Source organism: Myxine glutinosa, chromosome 1, assembly GCF_964187855.1.
Source record: "Myxine glutinosa chromosome 1, kmMyxGlut1.1, whole genome shotgun sequence".
NCBI classification, from domain to species: domain Eukaryota; kingdom Metazoa; phylum Chordata; class Myxini; order Myxiniformes; family Myxinidae; genus Myxine; species Myxine glutinosa.
The window spans coordinates 6,025,478-6,037,637 of NC_136261.1; the positions used below are offsets into that span (position 1 = coordinate 6,025,478).

The window sequence follows — 12,160 nt, forward strand, 5'->3', positions numbered from 1 at the left end:
TAATTTGAAGACAGATGGTCTCATGTTTGCTGGGCGTGAAGTGGTGTTGCAGCAGAATGAGAAGGTCAGTGTCATCCCCTACAACTACCGCAGGCAGTGTTTAGTATAGTATAGATATAGATTGAACAACTACCACAAGTTTAGTATAGATAATGTTTTCTTGAACTGCTTTGGGGTTTATTTGTGGGACCAGTTTAACATGGCAGACTTTCTTAAGATCATCCATGTTCACCTTCAGTCGGGGTACCCTCCGTGTTACTTTTAAGGCAGGGACAATGTTCCCATCTGACCCATGACATGGATTGTGTCACTGCCATCAAGCGTTCTGCTGGCATGGTCTACATTATCAGCCTGGTATTGCAGGAATGTGTCTGCAATCTCATCAAATAGGTCAACACCCTGAGTGGTTGCTGCATTTTGTCTACACTTGGATGCTTCAGCGTATGATGAGCAAAAGCCGAGTTTGCTAATCATGTCCACTAGATCACGGTGGCCATATTCGTGTTCTAGTGTGACACTGAGCCCAACTTGTGGAGGAGGCAGAAAAGAACGTGGACATGTTGATTGCATTATTGCCTGGCCAAATGATGCAGTACGGAGCTTAGAGTTTCTACTCTTGATGGTTTCTCGGAGGATGCGTAATGAATGTGGGAGATGATCAAGATTTCTGTAAATAGATGTCATCTGATCAGAGTCTGGATATTCATCGTCGTGTTTGTCCATACCTTTTATCTCTGAACGAATGTATTCTCCCACAGTTTTGATCAAGTCATCCATGTTGGATTGGTCGGCTTTTGCAGCATTTACCTCCTGTATGATATTGTTCACATTCGATGTAAGCGTTACAATGTTAGACTGTTGCCTAATTGTAGTTATGGACCCCTTGTTCCCATAGTAATTCACCAGCTCCCGTTTCAGCTGAGCTGTCGTGTACAATTCATCATCGCTCAGCCCACTTCTTATCTTCATAATGGAATGTAAATTATCTAATGTAATACTCTCATCATCATTCTCTTCTACGTATGCAATGGCAATCTCAAATGCTGCCATCTTGGACATGCTCTTTGGTCGTCCAAGTTTCTGTTTCTTCGGTGGAGCCGCCTCCTGTTTAGTGTTTGCTGCAGGAATATTCCTCCCTAAGCAAAAGTGCGTTTCACATTCATGGTGATAGATGGCTTCCTCAGCTGGTAGGTCATGTATATGCACAATACGTGCCTGTACCATCCTGGCCCAGTCATCGTGTCTCTGGGCACATTGTGATGCAATGTTTTTCTGGAAGTCGAGCGTCATCACATGGCTGAACTGAAGTACACGTCTATCTGGATGTTTGTCTGCAGCATCCTGGTCAACAGAAATAGCACACAGAAAACAGTCAGTTTTGAAAGTGAATGATGTAATATGTGATCGAAGTGTTTTCTGAGCTGTATCTGTAGATGCACCAAGTTTTTGATCTGCCTTGATTGCTTTTGGGTTAATATGCTTACTTCGACACTCTTTGTGTACAAGGCAGCGGTTTTCAGTGTATATGATGTCTGGAACATCTAATTTGCGCAGTCTATTGGCATTAGTAATACCAATACAGCATTTTTCTGTCAACTTTGCCTAATCCTGAGGCTTGTCCAGGTTAATTGCCTCAAGGCACAGCGCACAGGTAGCCATCTCTTTCTTGTCTACAGTTGACGCAATCAGTTGAGATCAGTCACCTGAAAATAAGTAAACAAATGTTGCATGATTAATATTAATAAAATTATAAATAATTTCATATTTTCTATATAATTCTATATATTAATTTATAATTAATAAATAATTTTAGCCATTATTAGGCAAACATTTCGTATTTGATTAAAATTTTTATTTCTTTTTCAACAGTCTACAATCTCTATGTTATCATATCAATCAGCACATATAAACAATACATTCCAATGCATTTATCTTTTCAGGCTGATATAAATAGACCAATCATACATGTTTTTATCTTGATCAATTCCATATTTATGACATTTTTCCACTTTGGTTAATTTTGATGGTGGCCATCTTGGATTTGGCCTATTTTCAGGTAGTTCCCCGTGTCATATTTTGGTAAACTTTTTTTTTTTTTAGCGTAGAGGTTTCAAAGAGGTGAAACCCATCGAGAAACCTTTTGTTCAAATTTTGTTGAACATGCAGTAATAATTGTTGTTTAATGACTGGACTAGTAGGTTGGAGAGAGGGCAGTGCAAGGAGAGTGAGGAAGAGAGTTTTTGATAAAGATAGCCACCCCACCCGCAGGACGAGGCTCAGGTCTATCATACCGGAGGAGGGAGTAACCAGGAAGAGATATTAAGGAATCAGAGACATCTTGAAGGAGGAAAGTTTCTGTTAAGCAGATTACGTCTGGTTTGTCAGAAGCAACCTGTATGGAGAGATCATTCAGGAGGTTTGAGCAAAGGCCCTGGATGTTTGAGGTCCACGCCGTTAAGGAAGAAGAAGGGGGGGGGGGGAGGGGGAATTGGGTGCACAACATCGGGTGCAGGATTCCGACATCTCCTCCACCCTCCGACATCTCCACCTTCCGACATCTCCTCCACCTTCCGACATCTCCTCCACCTTCCGACATCTCCTCCACCTTCCGACATCTCCTCCACCTTCCAACATCTCCTCCACCTTCCGACATCTCCTCCACTTTCTGACATCTCCTACACTTTCCGACATCTCCTCCACTTTCCAACATCTCCACTTTCTGACAAACAAAAATAATAATAATAATAATAATAGCTTCTCCTCCACTTCCCGACACCTCCTCCACCCTCCATCACCTCCTCCATCTTCTGACACCTCCACCACCTTCCGACACCTCCTCCACCTTCTGACACCTTCTACACCCCCAACACCTCCTCCACCTTCCAACACCTCTTCCACCGCCGCCACCTTCCGACATCTCCACCTTCCGACATCTCCACCTTCCGACATCTCCACCTTCCGACATCTCCACCTTCTGACATCTCCTCTGCCTTCCGAAATCTCCACTTTCTGACACCTCCTCCACATTCTGACACCTCCTCCACCTTCCGACACCTCCTCCACCTTCCGACACCTCCTCCACCTTCCGACACCTCCTCCACCTTCCGACACCTCCTCCACCTTCCGACACCTCCTCCACCTTCCGACACCTCCTCCACCTTCCGACACCTCCTCCACCTTCCGACACCTCCTCCACCTTCCGACATCTCCTCCACCTTCCGAAATATCCTCCACATTCCGACATCTCCTCCACCTTCTGACATCTCCTCCACCTTCCGACATCTCCTCCACCTTCCGACATCTCCACCTTCCGACATCTCCTCCACCTTCCGACATCTCCTCCACCTTCCGACATCTCCACCTTCTGACATCTCCTCCACCTTCTGACATCTCCTCCACCTTCCGACATCTCCACCTTCCGACATCTCCTCCACCTTCCGACATCTCCTCCACCTTCCGACATCTCCTCCACCTTCCGACATCTCCACCTTCTGACATCTCCTCCACCTTCTGACATCTCCTCCACATTCCGACATCTCCTCCACCTTCCGACATCTCATCCACCTTCCGACATCTCCACCTTCCGACATCTCCTCCACATTCCGACATCTCCTCCACCTTCCGACATCTCCACCTTCCGACATCTCCTCCACCTTCTGACATCTCCTCCACCTTCCGACATCTCCACCTTCTGACATCTCCTCCACCTTCTGACATCTCCTCCACATTCTGACATCTCCTCCACCTTCCGACATCTCATCCACCTTCCGACATCTCCACCTTCCGACATCTCCTCCACATTCCGACATCTCCTCCACCTTCCGACATCTCCTCCACCTTCCGACATCTCCTCCACCTTCTGACATCTCCTCCACCTTCCGACATCTCCTCCACCTTCCGACACCTGCTCCACCTTCCGACATCTGCTCCACCTTGCGACATCTGCTCCACTTTGCGACATCTGCTCCACTCTTCGACATCTGCTCCACTCTCTGACATCTGCTCCACTCTCCGACATCTGCTCCACTTTCCGACATCTGCTCCACTTTCCGACATCTGCTCCACTTTCTGACATCTGCTCCACTTTCCGACATCTGCTCCACTTTCCGACATCTGCTCCACTTTCCGACATCTGCTCCACTTTCCGACATCTGCTCCACTTTCCGACATCTGCTCCACTTTCCGACATCTGCTCCACTTCCCGACATCTGCTCCACTTTCCGACATCTGCTCCACTTTCTGACATCTGCTCCACTTTCCGACATCTGCTCCACTTTCCGACATCTGCTCCACTTTCCGACATCTGCTCCACTTTCCGACATCTGCTCCACTTTCCGACATCTGCTCCACTTTCCGACATCTGCTCCACTTTCCGACATCTGCTCCACTTTCCGACATCTGCTCCACTTGGCGACATCTGCTCCACTTTCCGACATCTGCTCCACTTTCCGACATCTGCCCCACTTTCCAACATCTGCACTGTCCAACATCTACATTTTCTCTGCTCAATGCTGTTCAACATGACCTCCACACTGTCCAGCATCTTCACTCTCTCTCTCTCTCTTGAATGTGGTACACTCAACATCCATCACTGATAACGTAGAGGGCATATCTTATTTGGCATCTTGTGTAAAGCACCTTCCTATAATACCAGTTTCTGTTGCTGCTCTCCACAGCTATAAGGAATGGGCTCTTCCAGAAAAAGTGATCAGCTAGACTCCTTGTTCATCGAACCCAAAATCACTCAATATTGAACGACTTAATATGAGTGAGTTCTTCCATTTTCTACCTCCCTGATACTCCTTGCTTAACTTATTGTTTCATCTCTTGGGATACATCTCATATACACTGTGTGTGTGTGTGTGTGTGTGTGTGTGTGTGTGTGTGTGTGTGTGTGTGTGTGTGTGTGTGTGTGTGTGTGTGTGTGTGTGTGTGTGTGTGTGTGTGTGTGTGTGTGTGTGTGTGTGTGTGTGTGTGTGTGTGTGTGTGTGTGTGTGTGTGTGTGTGTGTGTATATTTGTATATGTATATATATATATATATATTTAAGAAATAAATAAATAAAACCAAATTGATATGTAGCAGTAGGTCGGTAATGCTTGCCTATCATCATAAAGCTTCTATTTATTAAGTACCGACAAACGAAGCACGGTTTTATGTTGCTTACAATATGTGACAGTACCTGAGTTGCTGTGTTGTCGTGATTTACACGAATCATAATACAAACAATAATTTTGCACAAATTTATTTGTCGTGTTTGTGATATTACATTTTTATAAGCAATTTAGGTTGAAAAAATATAAAACATTCAAACAAGAACCCCTCAGCACCAAGTAATTCAAAACACCTCACCACCAAGTAATTCAAAACACCTCACCACCAAGTAATTCAAAACACCTCACCACCAAGTAATTCAAAACACCTCACCACCAAGTAATTCAAAACACCTCACCACCAAGTAATTCAAAACACCTCACCACCAAGTAATTCAAAACACCTCACCACCAAGTAATTCAAAACACCTCACCACCAAGTAATTCAAAACACCTCACAGCCATAAAACACGTAATAAAAACACCTCACCACCACGAAATCAAAAACACCTCACAGCCATAAACACGTAATAAAAACACCTCACCACCACGAAATCAAAAACACCTCACCACCAAGTAATTCAAAACACCTCACAGCCATAAAACACGTAATAAAAACACCTCACCACCACGAAATCAAAAACACCTCACCACCAAGTAATTCGAAACACCTCACCACCAAGTAATTCAAAACACCTCACAGCCATAAACACGTAATAAAAACACCTCACCACCACGAAATCAAAAACACCTCACCACCAAGTAATTCAAAACACCTCACAGCCATAAAACACGTAATAAAAACACCTCACCACCACGAAATTCAAAACACCTCACCACCAAGTAATTCAAAACACCTCACAGCCATAAAACACGTAATAAAAACACCTCACCACCACGAAATCAAAAACACCTCACCACCAAGTAATTCAAAACACCTCACCACCAAGTAATTCAAAACACCTCACCACCAAGTAATTCAAAACACCTCACCACCAAGTAATTCAAAACACCTCACAGCCATAAAATACGTAATAAAAACACCTCACCACCACGAAATCAAAAACACCTCACCACCAAGTAATTCAAAACACCTCACCACCAAGTAATTCAAAACACCTCACCACCAAGTAATTCAAAACACCTCACAGCCATAAAATACGTAATAAAAACACCTCACCACCACGAAATCAAAAACACCTCACCACCAAGTAATTCAAAACACCTCACCACCAAGTAATTCAAAACACCTCACAGCCATAAAACACGTAATAAAAACACCTCACCACCACGAAATCAAAATCACCTCACCACCAAGTAATTCAAAACACCTCACCACCAAGTAATTCAAAACGCCTCACAGCTATAAAACACGTAATAAAAACACCTCACCACCACGAAATCAAAAACACCTCACCACCAAGTAATTCAAAACACCTCACAGCCATAAAACACGTAATAAAAACACCTCACCACCACGAAATCAAAAACACCTCACCACCAAGTAATTCAAAACACCTCACAGCCATAAAACACGTAATAAAAACACCTCACCACCACGAAATCAAAAACACCTCACCACCAAGTAATTTAAAACACCTCACAGCCATAAAACACGTAATAAAAACACCTCACCACCACGGCATTTAAAAACACCTCACCACCAAGTAATTCAAAACACCTCACCACCACGTAATTCAAAACACCTCACCACCACGTGTTTTAAAAACACCTCACCACCACGTGATTTGAAAACACCTCACCACCACATAATTCAAAATACCCCACCACCACGTGATTCAAAACCACCACAACGTTATTAAAAACACTTCACAACCACGGAAACAAAAGTTTCAGGGGGTAGTTCAGTGACAACAGACACTGCCCAGATATGTAGATATATAGATAAATGACTGCACCCGAGTTGCTATTTTGTCATGGTTTAAACCAATCATAATTCAAGCAATCATAATGCACAAATGTATTTGTAATATACGTGATATTACGTTTTATAAACAATTGAAGTTGAAAAAAAAACATTTCCCTAAAAAATCCATAAAAAAAAAAAATTGGAAGATTTTTCCAAAAAAATACCCCTAGGACATACCGACGGGAGAGATATGTGCATTCCAGAAGTTTGGTACGATTTCACAATAGTTTGAGAAAGTAGTTCAGTGACGAGACAACACAACACAACACAAGACAGACACTGCACAGATATATATACACAGTCAAGTGAAAAAGTAAGTACACCCCATGTAAAGTTTTGACTTTTTCAACATATTTCAACATGCAGCTATTTGATCTTCATTTCAACAATATTGATAGATAAAGGTGATATTGTAGCGGCTACCGCTGGGTTTTCACAATCGCCTTGCACCTATCAAGGACGCGGAGCGATCACCATGCCGGGCTCGTCCAGGACGCCCGGGCAGGCTCGCCCTCAACTTGCCAGGCCGCAGCCAGGACGCTGGGCCACGCCCCCTCTCGCCTTTCCTGGGCAAACGCTCCGGGATAATATGTATATATATTGCTGCCCGATAAACGGGCTTTTCAGAGTGCCTGAGTGTTTGGTTTGATTAAAGCAACTCGGATGAATTCCAGCTTTTTGTCGCGTCCATTCTTCCGATCGACGTGGGAGCCCCAGCTCCTTCATTGGTGACCTACCGACATGGACACGGCAGTCGCCCTTAAACTGCCTACCTTCTGGAAGGCTCACGCGGCGGTTTGGTTCGCACAGGCGGATTCCCTGTTCACCCTGCGAGGCATCACGGCCGACGACACCCGCTTCCACCATGTGGTAGCAGCACTCGGTTCGGCCACCGCGGCCCGCGCCCTGAGCCTCCTCGAGAGCCCGCCAGCCGCTGACAAATACGGCGCGATTAAGAAGCTTCTCCTCGACGCTTACGCCCTCCCATCGGCGGAACGCGCACGGCGCCTGCTCGACCTGCCCGAGCTCGGCGACACGCGCCCTTCCGAGCGAATGGACTACATGCTTTCACTGCTCGGCGAGCACTCTCCGGCATTCCTGTTCCGGGAGCTGTTCCTCCGTCAGCTGCCTAACCCGGTACGCCTCGCCCTGGCAAGCACGACGATCACAGATCCCCGGGCCCTTGCCAGAGAAGCCGACAAGATCTCCGCCGCAGGACAGCGCATCGCAGCGGCGACATGGGATCCACCGCCGTCCGACGCAACACCCATGGCGCCCGAGCACCCGGCACGGTCGACGACCGAACTGCCGACGCAATTGGCAGCCGCTACACCGAGCCGACCACCTCCAGCACGACGACCGGGGCCTCCACCTGACCAAGCGTGGTGTTACTATCATGCCAGGTTCGGACAGAAGGCCCGGACATGCCGACCCCCGTGCACCTTCGGCAGGCCGGGAAACGGCCGGGCCGGCGTTCATTACCAGCCATGAGCGCCGGCCAACGGGCAACTTACTGTTCATCACGGATAAAGCGTCCGGACGGCGCTTCCTGTGCGACACCGGCGCCCAACTGAGCGTCATACCCGCCTCTGACCAGGACAGGCAATCCGCGGTTTGCGGCCCCTCCTTGGTTGCGGCCAACGGATCGACCATCCGCACCTTCGGCCCGCGCAACGTCACCCTCTGCTTCGGCGGCCAACGCTTTGCTTGGACGTTTGTAACCGCAAACGTGCCCATGGCTCTGCTAGGCGCCGACTTCCTCTGCGCACACGGACTGCTGGTGGACGTCCAACGGCGTCGTTTAATCAACGCCGAAACCTTCAGCTCCCTGGTATGCACATTGACCAGCTCCGCGCCGACCGAGCTGGCATGCGCCGTCCCGGCGGCGAACGAGTTTGCTCGCCTGCTCACGGAGTTCCCGGCCCTCACGCGGCCGACGTTTTCGGCCGTCGCAGTACGGCATGGGATCGAGCACCACATACCAACCACGGGCCCGCCGGTCTACGCCAGGGCCCGCCGCCTCGACCCAGCCAAGCTCGCCGTGGCGAAGGCCGAATTCGACGCGTTGGAGCACCTCGGCATCGTGCGGCGCTCCGATAGCGCGTGGGCCTCGCCACTGCACATCGTGCCAAAGCCGAGGGGTGGATGGCGCCCGTGTGGCGACTACCGCCGTCTCAATGACGCTACCACCCCCGACAGGTACCCGATCCCGCATATCCAAGACTTCTCCGCCCGTCTGGCGGGACGGGTCATTTTTTCGAAAATTGATCTCATACGGGGATATCACCAAGTACCTGTCAGGGCGGCCGACGTCCCTAAAACGGCAGTCATCACGCCGTTCGGCTTATTCGAATTCTTGCGGATGCCGTTTGGTCTCAAGAACGCGGCTCAGGCGTTCCAGCGCTTGATGGACGGCGTGCTGCGTGACCTGCCGTTCCTTTTCGTTTACCTGGACGACATCCTCGTCGCCAGCACGTCCCGGGCCGAGCACCTCCTCCACCTCCGAACACTGTTCGGGCGCCTCAGCGAGCACGGCCTCATCGTCAACCCGGCCAAATGCCACTTCGGCACGACGGCCGTTGATTTTTTGGGCCACAACATCACCAAGAACGGGGCCGTGCCGCTGCCAACCAAGGTCGAGGCCATCACCACGTTCCCGCGTCCCCGCACCATAAAGGCCCTGCAGGAATTCCTGGGAATGGTGAATTTTTATCACCGCTTCGTGCCCCACGCTGCTCAACTCATGCGGCCCCTCTACGAAGCCCTCCGGGGCAAGCCGGCCAAGCACGACATCGCCTGGTCCGCAGCAATGGATGCGGCCTTCCAAAGCTCAAAGCGGGCCCTCGCCGACGCAACACTGCTCGCTCACCCGGTGCTCAACGCTCCCATCGCCCTCACCACGGATGCCTCCGACTACGCGGTGGGCGCCGTACATGAGCAATGGGTGAACGGGGTTTGGCAGCCACTCGGTTTTTTCAGCCGGCAGCTCCGGCCGAACGAGCTCAAATACAGCACGTTTGACCGGGAGCTCCTCGGTCTACACCTGGCCGTCCGCCATTTCCGCCACCTCCTGGAGGGCCGACCTTTCACGGCGTTCGTCGACCACAAGCCGTTGGTTTACGCCATGGCCAAGGTCACGGAGCCGTGGTCGGCCCGCCAACAGCGCCACCTCTCCACCGTGTCGGAGTTTACCACGGACATCCGGCACGTCGCCGGCAAAAACAACGCCGTGGCCGACTGTCTTTCCCGGGTCAGCGCGAACGCGGTCCACCTGGGCGTGGACTTCGCGCTTATGGCGGCGGACCAAACCACCGACACCACGGTGCAAGCCCTCCGGGTGGCGGACACGGGCCTACGCCTGGCCGACATCCCCTTCGCGGACACTGTCCTGCTCTGCGACGTCTCCCAAGGCCAGCCTCGCCCCATCGTGCCCGTCACCTGGCAACGCCGCATCTTCGCCTCCCTCCACGGCCTTTCCCACCCGGGCCGGAAAGCTTCCCAGAAGCTGGTGTCGGCGCGATTCGTCTGGCACGGCCTTCGTCGGGACGTCCGCGATTGGACCAGCACCTGCACGGCCTGCCAACGGGCCAAGGTCCACCGACACACCCAGGCCCCGCTGGCACCTTTCACCGTGCCCGAACGACGTTTCGACCACGTCAACGTGGATCTGGTGGGCCCCCTCCCCCCGTCACGGGGGTTCACACACCTGCTCACCATGGTGGACAGGACCACCAGGTGGCCGGAGGCCGTTCCCCTCGTCTCCACCACCACCGCCGACGTGGCGCAGGCTTTCATCGCCACCTGGGTCGCCCGCTTCGGCGCACCGGCGGACATCTCGTCAGACCGCGGACCACAGTTCACCTCCGAGCTGTGGGGCGCGGTCGCCCGCAACCTGGGGGTCAAGCTCCACCGTACTACGGCCTACCACCCCCAAGCAAACGGGTTGTGCGAGCGATTCCACCGCTCCATGAAGGCCGCGCTCATGGCCGGCCTTCAAGACGGCGGTTGGGCCGACCGGCTGCCGTGGGTCCTTTTGGGCCTCCGCACGGCCCCCAAGGAGGACCTGCAGGCATCCACCGCCGAGCTTGTCTATGGCCAGGCGCTACGCGTCCCGGGCGAATTCGTGCCCGACGCTACCAGTCCCTGGTCCGCAGCTCACCAGCGCTCGGACCTCCAGGAGGCCGCCCGACGGTTTGCCCCCGTGCCAACATCCCACCACGGTGACCCCCAGTCCTACGTCCCCCCAGCACTTCGCACAGCGGAGTATGTTTTTGTGCGTCACGACGCACATCGGGGGCCACTCCGGCCGCCGTACGACGGGCCCTTCCGGGTGCTGCGACGGGACGACAAGTCGTTCGTCATCGACATCGGCGGCAGGTCGGACCGGATTGCGGTGGACCGCCTCAAGCCGGCGCACGTGGACGTCGACCACCCACCACGGGTGGCCTTTCCGCCGCGGCAAGGCCGCCCCCCGTCCACGGTGCCCCCCACTCGACCGCCCACCACCACACCGGACCCCCTCCCACGACCCGCCAGGGGTCGCTTCGGCCGGGTCATCAGGACCCCCCTCAAATTGACCCTGCCGGTGCAAGTCGATTCTGGGGGGGACGTGTGTAGCGGCTACCGCTGGGTTTTCACAATCGCCTTGCACCTATCAAGGACGCGGAGCGATCACCATGCCGGGCTCGTCCAGGATGCCCGGGCAGGCTCGCCCTCAACTTGCCAGGCCGCAGCCAGGACGCTGGGCCACGCCCCCTCTCGCCTTTCCTGGGCAAACGCTCCGGGATAATATGTATATATATTGCTGCCCGATAAACGGGCTTTTCAGAGTGCCTGAGTGTTTGGTTTGATTAAAGCAACTCGGATGAATTCCAGCTTTTTGTCGCGTCCATTCTTCCGATCGACGTGGGAGCCCCAGCTCCTTCAATATAATATAACAAATATCATGAAACATTTACATTTTGTAGTCCATTGTATAATCTAAATAAACATAAATGCAAATTTCGCATGTGGAAAAAGTAAGTACACCCTTGGCTCTAATAGGTGGTATTGCCCCCTTTGGAAGAAACAACCTCAAGTAGGCGTTTCTTATAACTGTCTACCAGTCTCTGACATCGACTGGGAGAAATTTTTGCCCA

At 51.2% G+C, this 12,160-nt stretch overlaps 2 protein-coding genes across 13 annotated transcripts in view; one reads left to right on the top strand and one right to left on the bottom strand.

The window, feature by feature from the left end:
* The window catches only part of LOC137416241 (DNA-directed RNA polymerases I, II, and III subunit RPABC3), an 890,838-nt gene that overhangs the window by 860,978 nt on the left and 17,700 nt on the right, over positions 1-12,160 (bottom strand). The window lies entirely within an intron of this gene.
* LOC137420997 (uncharacterized) overlaps positions 1-12,160 on the top strand; it is a 129,303-nt gene that overhangs the window by 41,163 nt on the left and 75,980 nt on the right. For 10 of the 12 annotated variants that reach the window (XM_078777618.1, XM_078777567.1, XM_078777534.1 and 7 more), the window contains one exon: positions 4,677-4,768. The exons of the other annotated variants lie outside the window; for them this stretch is intronic. The gene's annotated coding sequence lies outside the window, so the exon portion shown is untranslated. The remainder of the gene's footprint in view (positions 1-4,676; positions 4,769-12,160) is intronic. 12 annotated transcript variants of the gene reach the window in all.